Here is a 12623-nt window from a genome sequence, read left to right as displayed (position 1 = left end):
TTGTTGGACTAGACGGTCCTCCGCTGAGGCTGGGATAAGACATTTATTACAGACACTTCCGAGTCTCTTGGCGACCAATCACGGTTAGTCTAAGAGTTGGGCAGCCCCCTAATTGGAATGCGGGGTGGGATCGGCCATGTTTAACAAGGGCGGAAGTGACCCTAAGGCTTCCGGTCGCAGCGGGGAAGATTGGCCGTGAGTAGAATAGGCCCTTCCGCTTATTGGGCTGCTGAACTGAACAGACCGCGCGTTAATCACTGCGTTTGTGCGTTTTCTTTTTCCGTTTCCGTCCACTTAAGAGGTCGGCCGAGAGTTATTTGGCAACAGCCCCTGGGTTACTCTGGTTTAGGGTCGCCGCCGCGGTTGCGGAAGAAGAAAGGAGTCGCCGGCGTCGCGGCTTTTTGGAGAAAGTGTCAGGGTTGCCGAAAGCCTTGAAGTGCTGGCGAGGAAGATGACGTGCAAATAAAGTATCATTTTTCCCCGGCACTTGTGGGCCAGGAGTAGTCCAGCCACTGGCATCATAAAAAATAGGTATGTCGGGGATATTGGAAAAATGAAGACGTGCACCCCAGTGTGAGTAAAAGTCACTCGTAAGTTCACACGCAGTGAAAACCACTGAGGGTGTTTGAGGATATTCATTTTTAGTTATTTCCTATGTGAATATGTATATTTGCATTATAGTTAGGTTTTGTACAAAAGCGGAATCACCCTTTGTATACTACTGTTTTATGACTTTTTTCTTTATTACGAGGATTTTTCACGTATCTGAATTGTTAATCTATAACGCAATATGTAGTGACAGTGTGTTAGTATGTTACAGGACTGCCATCCTTCATTTCACGATTCTCCTACCGATGGCAGTGTAAGTTGTTTCCAGTTTTTCACTGTTAAAAACGTGACAAATATCCTTTTTACATAAATCTTTCTGCGTATGTCTGGTTATTTACTAGGAAATAATTCTCAGAAATGGAGTTGTATTTCAGGTTTCTTTCTAGACAAGGTTTGTTCTCTGTTTTCTAGGGGGGACTATGAAGCCTGTCCCTTCACTGACATTCTTGCCTTTATCATTTAATCTTTGCCAGTTTAATGGCTTTTTAAAATATAACTTTTTTTTTTCTACTTTTTGTGGCCACACCCACAGCATATGGAAGTTCTCAGGGTAGGAGTCAAATCAGAGCTACAGCTGCTGGCCTACACCAGAGCTGACGCAAGGCCAGATTCCCCCCCACCCCACTGAGAGAGGCCAGGGATCAAATCCACATCCTCATGGATGCTAGTTGGATTCATTTCCGCTGTGCCACAGTGGGAACTCCTAAAATACATCTTTTAATTTGCTTTTCTTTACTTAGCAGTGAAACTTTCCAAATTTTTTTTTTTCTCGTCTGTCTTCTTTCTGAATTCCTTGTTTTTATCCTTTGCTATAGACATTTTCTTAGGTGTGGTCTCAATTTCCCTTTCCTTTTTTCAACATTTATTCAATTCCACTCTCACACCCTCACCTCCCCACTCACTCTGATGACAACTTTGCTCTCCTGCCATTTCCTCCTCTTTTTATCAGTAACACGCAGAAATTGCTGTTTGGTTGAATTCTAGTGGTTCGACAGATCCATCTTTTCTTTAGCTTTCCCCTTTCCCTCTCAGAATTTGTTCTGCCATTCCTGTTTGATGAAGTACCTTCTGGCAATCAGCTTCCCTATTTAAAATATGGCTCATGACTGGAACAGTTCCATTTCTTATGCGAATTTTAGTAATTCATATCTTAAAATGCTGCTTGTCACATAAGAGAGAGGGAGGGAAGGAAGTCCTCTTTTTTCATAGCATTAGACAACTTTGGAACTGAACTTAAAATACCAGGTATCTCAATGGAGTTTATCATGGATGGATCAAAAGTAAAGCTCCTTGGAATTGCGGTTGGCTCAGAAGTTTAAGGATTAAGGATCTGGCATTGTCACTGCAGTGGCTCAGGTGCCTGGCCCCAGAACTTCCGCATGCCGCACGTGCAGCAAAAAACAAAAACAAAACAAAAAAAACTCATTGATTGGGAGTTCCCCTTGTGGCGCAGTGGTTAACGAATCCGACTAGGAACCATGAGGTTGTGGGTTTGATCCCTGGCCTCGCTCAGTGGGTTAAGCCGTGACCTGTGGTGTAGGTCGCAGACGCGCTCAGATCCCGAGTTGCTATGGCTCTGGTGTAGGCCGGTGGCTACAGCTCCGATTAGACCCCTAGCTTGGGAACCTCTGTATGCCACGGGAGCGGCCTTAGAAAAGGCAAAAAGAGAAAAAGGGGAAAAAATTGATTAAAGAATTTCTCAATCATAAAAATAAGACTTGTGGTAAGATATAAGTAAAAATAAGTCTGGACTAGACATTTGGCAGCATGGGTTCTAGTCCTTGTGCTTGTAGCTGGAAGTGTAAGTATGAGCAAACTGGTATGAAAACGAGGGGCCCCATCTCTCTGTATTTTACAGTTTGGTGTGTGTGTCGTTTTTACACACTCTCAGTTTGTCCATTTGCCATGTGATGTGATATACCAAAATCTTTAAGCCAGGAGTCATGATGGTACAAATGGCCCTCAGTGAACATGCCTGACACAGCATGCTGCTATGACAAAGAATGTGTGGGTTTTCTGCTTAGAGATAAGAGAAGATCTTCATATGTGAGGTCAAGTTCAAAGTACAGAGGAGTGGGTAGACTATGTGTGCTGGACGTCTGCCGTGTGCCCCTTCTATCCACTCTTTCCCCTTCTCTAAACTGCCCTGGACAAGGAGGCTTGTTGGCCTCTGCAGCTCCCCTACCCTCTTTGTTCCAATTGGAATCACCATTGGAAGCATTAGCAGGTGAGCAGAGGGCGGGAGGAGAGTGGCTGCGTCCTTTAGCTGCAGCCTGACATCCTGGATAGCGGCCCTCTCCGTTCAGCAATATCAGCCACGCAGTTCTAGAACTGCTCGCACTGTCGCTGTTTCTAGCCCAGGGTACTGCACTACACCTACTGGTTTCCTGTCCCCTGCCTTAATGAGAGGCTTCTGATTACCAAGTTTGAAGGTGTCCGCTCTTTCCTTCTGGAATACTGACTGCTGGAATATGCTATCTTTGGGGTGAAAAAGGGAGAAAACATAAGAACACATGCTGGTGTTTTCTTGTGAATGTGTAACAAAACCCTGGAAGATTCTGAAGACATTAATTGAAGTAGTTACCTGGTAACTATTTACTGGGCACTGGGAGCTAGGCCACTTGAGAGGAGACAGAGGGAGATGTTGCTCGGGACTCTTTTCCTTTTTTTTTTTTTTTTTTTTTTTTTTTTGCTTTTTAGGGCCACACCTGCGGCATATGGAGGTTCCCAGGCTAAGGGTCGTATCGGAGCTACAGCTGCTGGCCTACACCACAGCCACAGCAACGCCAGATCCAAGACGAGTCTGCGGCCTACACCACAGCCACAGCAACGCCAGATCCAAGCCGAGTCTGCGACCTACACCACAGCTCATGGCAACGCCAGATCCTTAACCCACTGAGTGGGGCCAAGGATCGAACCTGCAACCTCATGGTTCTTAATTGGATTCGTTTCCATTGCGCCACGACATGAACTCCAAGACTCCTTTTTCTGTAGTCTCTTTTTAAACAATGGACTTGCCACCAGTTTACACATTTATGTGCTTCTTCTACTTTTTTAATATGTTGTATGAAACCTTTTTTCCTCTGGAAAAAAAATATGATACCTACTCCAATAATGAAAATAATTTAAATTGGGACTTATGCATTTTACTTTCTCTTTAAATATCACAGCTTTATTTCAGGACTGACAGTGAGGATTGATATTTGGGTTATTTCAACATGAGCTTCCTGTTACCCAAGCTGAGCAGCAAAAAGGAAGTAGACCAGGCGATAAAAAGTACTGCAGAGAAGGTGTTGGTTCTCAGGTTTGGGAGAGACGAGGATCCTGTCTGTCTGCAGCTAGATGATATTGTAAGTGAAAAAAAAATTTTTTTTCTTTTTTGGTCTTTTTAGGGCAGCATAGTTCCCAGGCTAGGAGTTGAATCTGAGCTGTATCCGCCAGCCTACGCCACAGCCACAGCAACACAGGATCTGAGCCACGTCTTCGACCTACACTGCAGGTCATGGCAATGCCGGGTTCTTAACTCACTGAGGGAGGCCTAGGATCCAGCCCACGTCCTCATGGATACTAGTCAGGTTCGTTTCTGCTGAGCCACGATGGGAACTCCTGTAAGTGAACTTTTTTAAGTAAATAGTTTTTATTAAAAGCCTATACATACATTCTCACTTCAACATTGGTAAAGTGCATGAAAGGGAGCAGGCAGGACCTGGGGATATAGCTGGTCATTTGTTATCAGACATTCACTAAGAGCCACTTGTTGCCTGCCCTGAGTTGACTCTCCAAACCTGTGATTGTGCCGAATCTGTCTGGCTGTCCTGCCTTACTAGCAGCTGCCGAAGCTCAGCTTCATGGACAGGACAGCAGAAGACCAAAAACGTTATTGACAAGTGTCCGTGAACTTGTGCTTATTCACTGCCCCCATAGTGGGATAACTACTTCCTCTTCCCAAGGGGCAGATGAATGCCAGGGAGGTCAGGTGACTTCCCACAGGCACAGGACCACTACATTTGCAGAGCTGGGATTTGAGCTTTTGTTTCCTCTGCCTGCAGATAAGCTTTTCTAGTTGCTGCCTCCAGTGTATAACTTGATGACAATCTCTGGTTTCTCAACACATCTTCACACTCTGGTGTAAGACAGTAAGTTTATCCTTGTCTCTGCTTATTATGGAGAGAAACTTACTCAGGAGTAAGACTTCACCCACTTATTTCTATAGCTGTCACCCATAGTATGGGTCCAGTGTAAGAAACCCCTTTACCATAATTAAAAATGGATGCATGGAGTTCCCATCGTGGTGCAGCGGAAACAAATCCAACTAGGAACCATGAGGTTGTGGATTCAATCTCTGGCCTCACTAAGTGGATTAAGGATCTGGCATTGCCGTGAACTGTGGTGTAGGTCACAGACATGGCTCAGGTCCTGCATTTCTGTGGCTGTGGTGTAGGCCGGCAGCTGCAGCTCCAATTTGACCCCTAGCCTGGGAACCTCCATATCCTGTGGGTACAGCCCTAAAAAGCAAAAAATAAATAAACAAATAAAAATGAGTGCGTGATGTGTTCACCTGGGGAAAAGGGGCCAGAGCATTATACCCTCAGCTTTCAGGGGTGGTCAAGAGCATAGACTTGAAGCCAATCTGTTGGAGTCCAAGTCCCAGCCTTACTGCCCACTAGCTGTGTGACCAGAGGCACGATACCTTCCTGTGCCTCAGCTTCTTCATCTGTGAAGTGGTGACTCTAGCAGTGCCTGCCTCACAAGGATGTTGCAAGGGCTAAATGAGCCAACAAGTACAAAGCGCTTAGAGCGCTTGGCACATAACAAGTGCCACGGAAGTGTATGCTATTTTTATTATAATTATCATTTATGGAGAAATTGGAAGGAAAGATTTGGGGGAATTTCATTGTCTGCATTGCATATTTCTTAGTTCTTTTTTATTTAAGTGAGCATGGATTTTATAAATCCATAAAAACTTCATAAAAACTTTTCACGATCAGGAGCTCCCTTTCTGGCGAAGCCAGTACAAACCTGACTGGTATCCATGAGGAGGAAGCTTCAATCCCTGGCCTCGCTCAGTGGGTCAAGGATCCAGCATTGCTGTGAGCGGTGGTGTAGGTTGCAGACACGGCTTGGATCTGGCATTGCTGTGGCGTAGGCTGACAGCTATAGCTCTGATTCTACCCCTAATCTGGGAACTTCCATATGCCATGGGTGCATCCCTAAAAAGAAAAAAAAACTTTACAGTAAAAAATAGAGAGGAGTTCCCAGCGTGGCTGAGTGGTAACAAACCCGCCTAGTATCCATGACGATGTGAGTTTAACCCCTGGCCTCCGTCAGTGGGTCAGGAATGCAGCATTGCCATGAGCTGTGGTGTAGGTCGCAGACTCCCCATGGATCCTGAGTTGCTGTGGCTATGATGTAGGCCAGCAGCTGCAGCTTCAGTTTAACCCCTAGCCTGGGAACTTCCATATACCATGGGTGCGGCCCTTAAAAGAGAAAAAAGGAGAAAAAAAAAAAAAGAAATGTATTCCCACAGTTTGCCCAGGGACTGCTCATAACCCTGCTGACAGTGATTTGGATTCTGAATGATAAGGTTATAGTGAGTCTGCTGTGGAACTCAAACAGGCTAAATTTGGGGGGAGAAAAAAAAAAAAAAAACAGGAGTTTTTTTTCAAAGAGGAAACACTCTTCTAGTTAAAATGCACAGAAGAGGAGTTCCCGTCGTGGCTCAGTGGTTAATGAATCCGACTAGGAACCATGAGGTTGCGGGTTCGATTCCTGGCCTTGCTCAGTGGGTTAAGGATCCAGCATTACTGTGAGCTGTGGGGTAGGTCGCAGATGCAGCTCAGATCCTGCGTTGCTGTGGCTCTGGCGTAGGCCGGTGGCTACAGCTCCAATTCGACCCCTAGCCTGGGAACCTCCATATGCCGCAGGAGTGGCTCAAGAAAAGGCAAAAAGACAAAAAAAAAAAAAAAAATGCACAGAAGAAACGTTAGCTGCCCCTCATGTTGTAACTTACCTCTGTCTCTTCTTACGCAGCTTTCTAAAACCTCTTCTGACTTAAGCAAAATGGCTACTATATATCTGGTAGATGTGGACCAGACTCCAGTCTATACACACTATTTTGACATCAGTTACATTCCTTCTACTGTGTTTTTCTTCAATGGGCAGCATATGAAAGTGGATTATGGGTAAGTTACATTGACGTGAAGTTATTACAGCCTTAATTAAAACTTTTTTTAATCTAGGCAGTTTCCTCACTTACTTGCATGTGATGGGGGCAACCCCATTGCAACTCATCGCTTCCACTGGGTGAGTTCTCAGCTGGTTCTACGTTTCATAGTTGTTTTGTGAGTTTTACGTTGGTACTGTTTCCTCAGTTCATGCACTCTCTAATTTTTTATGGGAAACTTTGGTACAAAATGAGAATGTTTCCAGGATGAATGGCAAATTTTAATTTACTACATAAATATGAAAGAATAGTATAGTTTGGGGGGGCATTCATCATTCTTAAGTGTAGAAAATAGAGAACTTTTTAAAAAATTTCCCAGGAATTTTAATTAAAATAAAATATGGAAGTTCCCATGTGGCTCAGCAGTAGTGAGCCCAACTGGTATCCATGAGGTTGCAGGTTTGATCCCTGGCCCCACTCTGTGGGTTAAGGATCCAGCACTGCTGTGAGCTATGGTGTAGGTTGAAGATGATGCTTAGATCTGGCGTTGCTGTGGCTGTGGCATAGGCCGGCAGCTGCAGTTCCAATTCATCCTCAGCCCATGAACTTCCATATGCCAAGTGTGCAGCCCTAAAAAGGGAAAAAAGAGAACAAAACATATCATTGTTCTTAAGGTTTTGGAACACATAGACTGCATCCATAAAAGAAGCGTTCCTTCAGCAAATTAAGACATGCTTTTCTATTGCCAAACTTCCTGTCCCCCTGCCACTCAGAGAATTCTCAAGTCATTCTTCCACATAACCTGTCAAGAATAAGTAACATGAGGAGTTCCCGTCGTGGCTCAGTGGAAACAAATCTGATTAGCATCCATGAGGACACCGGTTCAATCCCTGCTTTGCTCTGTGGGTTATGGACAGTGTTGCCATGAGCTGTGGTGTAGGTTGCAGACGAGGCTCAGATCCTGTGTTGCTGGGTCTGTGGCGTAGGCCAGTGGCTGCAGCTCTGATTGAGGCCCTAGCCTAGCAACCTCCATATGCCACAGATGTGGCCCTAAAAAGCAAAAAAACAAAAAAAACAAAACCCCAAAAAAGAATTAGTAACATGACGTCTTTAATGCTTTCCACTCCTGTCAGCATCCCAGTATTTAATATTTATTTTGAATGTTTCCATGATAATCCTATCATTTCTGACTGTGGTCGAGGTACCACTAGTCTAGATATGTGCGCCAGCTTTGTAATCATCTGTTTGAAAGTGTGTTAAATGTCAACTCTTCTAAGGCTCTTTATTCTCCCAGAATACCATCGATGTGTGTGTTAATTTGGTGAATCTTTTTAGAAGATGATTTATGATACTACTTATCACTTTATAATCATATAAAGGAGTTACCACTGTGGCTCGGCAGGTTAAGAACCCAACATAGTGTCCATGAGGATGCGGGTTCAATCCCTGGCAGATTGCCCAGGGGTTTAAGGATCTGTTATTGTCGCAAGCTTCGGCGTAAGTTGCAGATGCAGCTCCCGTTCTAGTGTTGCTGTGACTGTGGCGTAGGCCAGCAGCTCCAGTTCAGCCCCTAGCCTGGGAACTTCCAATATGTATTAGGTGTGGTCATTAAAAAAAAGGAAAAGGAAAAAAAATATGAAAGGACTATGTCATATGTTGAAAAAAACACATTACAAAATAGTTTGCATGATAGAATTTCCATGTTTGTGGGGAAAAAAAAAAATAATGCATGCATGCACTCACGTTGAAAGGACATGTACCAAAATGTGGCCTCTGGCCTCACTGGTAATTTTTTTCTAAACAATTTCTTCAGTTACAACTACAGGTGTGATAAATTCATTGAGTAATAAAAAAAATTTTTTTTAATTTCTACAGTAAACATACATAATATTTGAACTAGTTAAAAAAAAAAAGAAAGAAAGAAAACAGTAATACCCACCACTCAAAAATATAAGTGACTTGGAGTTCCCATCGTGGCTCAGTTGTTAACGAATCTGACTGGGAACCATGAGGTTGCGGGTCCGATCCCTGACCTTGCTCAGCGGGTTAAGGATCTGGCGTTGCCGTGAGCTGTGGTGTATGTCGCAGATGTGGCTCGGATCCTGCATTGCTGTGACTCTGGCATAGGCTGGTGACTACAGCTCCAACTTGACCCCTAGCCTGGGAACCTCCATATGCCAAAGGATCAGCCCCAGAAAAAGCAAAAAGACAAAACAAAACAAAAAAACAGAAAAGTATAAGTGACTGGAACTCAAGAGACAGTGACTAGTTCAAGGACGTTGCACATGCCTAGCCAGCAGCAGCGATGGCAAACTAAGCCCACGCTGACACCCAGGGAATTCTACTTGATGTGTTGAAAAGTGGCTAAAATAGGTTTTGAGGCAGAAGCTTTTTAGGTGGGAGGGCCTACGTGCTCTCCTAGTGGCCCACAGCACTGCTTTTAGTCGTATATCACATGGGCCCTGGAATCGCAAATGGAAAATCAGCATTGGGCTTTGTGTCTAAAGTCTCTCTAATCAGAAGAAAGTAACAAAGCTGCTTATTTTGTTTATCCTGAAGGTCTTACAAGTCATGCTGAAAAGTTCTGAGTGGGATTGTTTCTCTTCTATGCTATTCAGGTCCCCAGATCACACCAAGTTTGTGGGAAGTTTCAAAACCAAACAAGACTTTATAGATTTGATTGAAGTAATTTATCGAGGAGCAATGAGGGGAAAACTTATTGTCCAAAGTCCCATTGATCCCAAGAATATTCCCAAATACGACCTGCTCTATCAAGACATTTAGCAGGTTCACTGCTGTCAAAGTCGAAGAGAAAGGCACATCCTGAAAGAGTACCTGAACCCAGCTGTGCTGTTTTCCTGGAGTCCTGCGGAAGCGTGGTCAGCATCCTGGCGGAGAAGAGGCTTGATATGTGTAGAGCTTACTTGTCCCCAGGTAGAAGACGTGTGGCAATGGCACTGAGGTCACATGACCAGAGACGCCGGAGTGTCTACCCCTACGGACCTCGGCGCAGCCCCATCAGCCACGGTCAGTGGCCCCAGCGGGATCATTTCACCCTCTCTTTATATTGTGCTTTTCTTTCTTCTTTAAGGTAATACAGAATCCTTCTAAACATTGCCTGGTACAATTCGATCAACTACGTTTATCTGACACACAAGTAAAATAGAAAGTCAGTTCCCGTAAGAGCAGAAGTCCTTCTCTTCAAGATGTACGCACACCCACCCCTTCCATCATCCTCAGCCTCGCCTGTTCCTCCACACGTATCTCAAGCAGCTCACCTGTCTCCAGTCCCTGCATCCCAGTTTCTCTTGGAAAAAATAATTCTCTACTGATAATCGGGCAAGTTTGTTTATCTTCCAGCCTTTCAGGCTCAGACTTTTAAAGGTATCCTGGTTTGCTCATTTTACCAGCGTTTATGTTAATAAATTGCCCAAGAAGTGAGAACTTGAGTCTTTACCATCCAGCACTCAAGTGGAGCTAAACAAAGAACTAACTACCCTCAGTGAGTAGGAGCAGACGTCTTTCAGAGACAGGAAATTGTACTTCAAGGACTCAAGCCTGGAAAGAGCTCAGAATTATGAGAAAGAAATACCATCTTTATAGGATTTGCCTGTTTTAACAATTTTATGAGGCATTCTTGTTCTTCCAGGAGACACCACTGGACAAGTTCCTGCTCCTCTCAAAACCTCATGGGGGCTAATGGTACTGACTTCCTAGGGTAAGAGGATAGATGCAGAGGCAGAGGGCAGTGCACCAGGCGGCACGCAAGGAGCTGCTACTGGCCACCTTGCCAACAAAAGCCCAGTACTGTGCAGGGCAGCAGTGTTGCTGCAGGTCCGTCCCCCTTTGCCAAGTGCTTTCTGGGGAGCGGTGACCATGGAGCCTAGTTCTGACAGGCATGGCATAGAAGGAAGGCTGCTGGACTGACCGTGGTGGCCTTTGTTTGTAAAGGAGAGAGCCACTCCCAGAATGAGATCACAAAACCCTTTCACCACCACCTCCGTCTTTTGGCCCCCGCTTCCTGCTTTCATGGTAGTCGTGACGCATGGGCTACAGCAGCCGTCTTAGGACCAGAAGGCAGCCAGCCCGGATGGACAGTGAACATGCCAAGAAGACCAGTAAAAAGAGCCTAGGTCCTGGGTTCCTGTTGTGGCTCAGCGGTTAACGAACCTGACTAGGATCCGTGAGGATGTGGGTTTGATCCCCGGCCTCACTCAGTGGGTGAAGGATCTGGTGTTGCTGTGAACTGTGGTGTAGGTCACACACACACACGAGGCTTGGATCTGGCGTGGCTATGGCTGTGGTGTAGGCTGGCAGCTGTAGTTCCGATTGGACCCCTAGCCTGGGAACCTCCATATACCATGGGTGCGGCCCCAAAAAGACCAAAAAAAAAAAAGAGAGAAAAGAGCCTGGGTCCCTACCGCTGAGCCTGAGCTACTGAGCGGACTCTGGACCTGCCTCCCTCCAGACTTCTGTGAGGATAAAACGCCCTCCCTGCCCGTCACTGTAGTCTGTCCCTCATGGCCTAAGCCACAGAGCATTTGATGTGTGGAAGGTTTTTGCTCTGATACCAGCAAAAATAATCTGTGTGTGTAAGCATCTCATCTCTTCTCTCCTGAGGGCTTTAGGGAATATTGCTCTAAAGTCATGGCTTTTGTTTTTGTTCCCATCTTAGTTGCTCCCCATTCCACAAGTTTTTATTAAGTACATACTGTGTGCCCTGTCTTAGGCCAGATGCTACATAAAAACGAGTGACTGTTGCATGGAAAAAAGGCTTCTTAGGAGAGACGGGACCTGAGCCTTAAAGGAAAGTAGGAGGTACTCCTGGAGAAAGGGGGAGGGCATTTCAGGAGAGGGCGTGGGGGTGCGGGGTGGGGGGAAGGCGCAGGGGCCCGAGGCAGCAGCGTGTCGAGAGGGTTCCACAGAGTTCAGTGTCGCTGAAGCCCAAGGCCAAGGCCAGGCGGGTGGAAGGTGCTGCTGGGGAGGGAGGCAGAGGGGATAAATGGATCGAGAAGATGCCAGAGGTTTTCTCTTACTATTTTCCTCCCGAGTGGTGAGTAGAAGCCGCTTAGTATAAGCCGATTATTCTTCAAGAAAACCTAATGCTGAAGGTACTACCACTCACTCTGATCCCTCTCACGGGTTCTAGGACATAGGTCTAGGTCCTTCACTGGCCTACCAGCTCTGACCCGTAGAAAATTACTGATGGCGCTGGAAAGTGCATGTGAGAAGAACAGCACAGTGAAGGCAGAACCCTCTTGAGAGTAGTGACATCCGGTGACATTCTAAACCACGAGAAGGAGAGGCCACGTTTTGGTGTGACAGAGGGGATATTGGCAAAGCCTTCGTTCATTGTGCTGAACGAAGGCTTACAGCAAGAAAGAGTTCAGTGAGAGCTGCGCTTTGAAGAAGAGCTTTGTGTTCTGGGTTCTGCAACCTTTTTTTCTGGGAAACCCTTAATAGCAAGATCTTATCTTTGTGAAATGAAAGACTCAAACAGCTTGCATCTTGACTCCTGGTAAAGGGTAGGTTTCTTCCACGTGGGAAAAGCAGCGCTCCCTGAGGAAGAGACTTCTAACTTTACCCAGTGTCCCAGGGTGATTACTTGTGGGCACTGAGGGATCGTCCGGCTTAAGCCCATCATAGGAAAGTCCGGGGACCCGGTGGGCAGGGAGCTTCAGGAACTTGGCAAGTGTATTGTCCAGCTATGACCTGGACCCAGCCAGTCCAGAGATCCTGCCTTTACACCATCTTACTCTGTGGTCTAAAGAGCTGGTGTGTTGAAAGACAAACAGCCAAGTGTCGAAACACTTGTTTTCATCCCATTTTGAGCTGGCCGCTTCCTCACCAG

General features: G+C 45.7%; 1 long non-coding RNA gene across 4 annotated transcripts; it reads left to right on the top strand.

The window, feature by feature from the left end:
- The first annotated feature begins 165 nt into the window (after positions 1-165).
- Positions 166-11371, top strand: LOC100738508 (thioredoxin-like protein 4B). Of its 4 annotated transcripts, none has more exons than XR_002344527.2 (4): positions 166-531; positions 3791-3959; positions 6640-6791; positions 9391-11371. It is a non-coding gene; the product is annotated as a thioredoxin-like protein 4B (long non-coding RNA). The 4 variants fall into 4 exon arrangements; XR_014805567.1 differs by having other exon boundaries at positions 9332-11371; XR_002344526.2 differs by having other exon boundaries at positions 3780-3959.
- Positions 11372-12623: the final 1252 nt, after the last annotated feature.

This window comes from Sus scrofa, chromosome 6 (assembly GCF_054392235.1).
Source record: "Sus scrofa isolate SSC_HxYL_T2T_F1_AM1 chromosome 6, Sscrofa_HxYL_maternal_Yorkshire_Landrace_v2.0, whole genome shotgun sequence".
NCBI classification, from domain to species: domain Eukaryota; kingdom Metazoa; phylum Chordata; class Mammalia; order Artiodactyla; family Suidae; genus Sus; species Sus scrofa.
The sequence above is the reverse complement of the archived record's forward strand: the minus strand, read 5'-3'. Positions and strand labels throughout refer to the sequence as shown.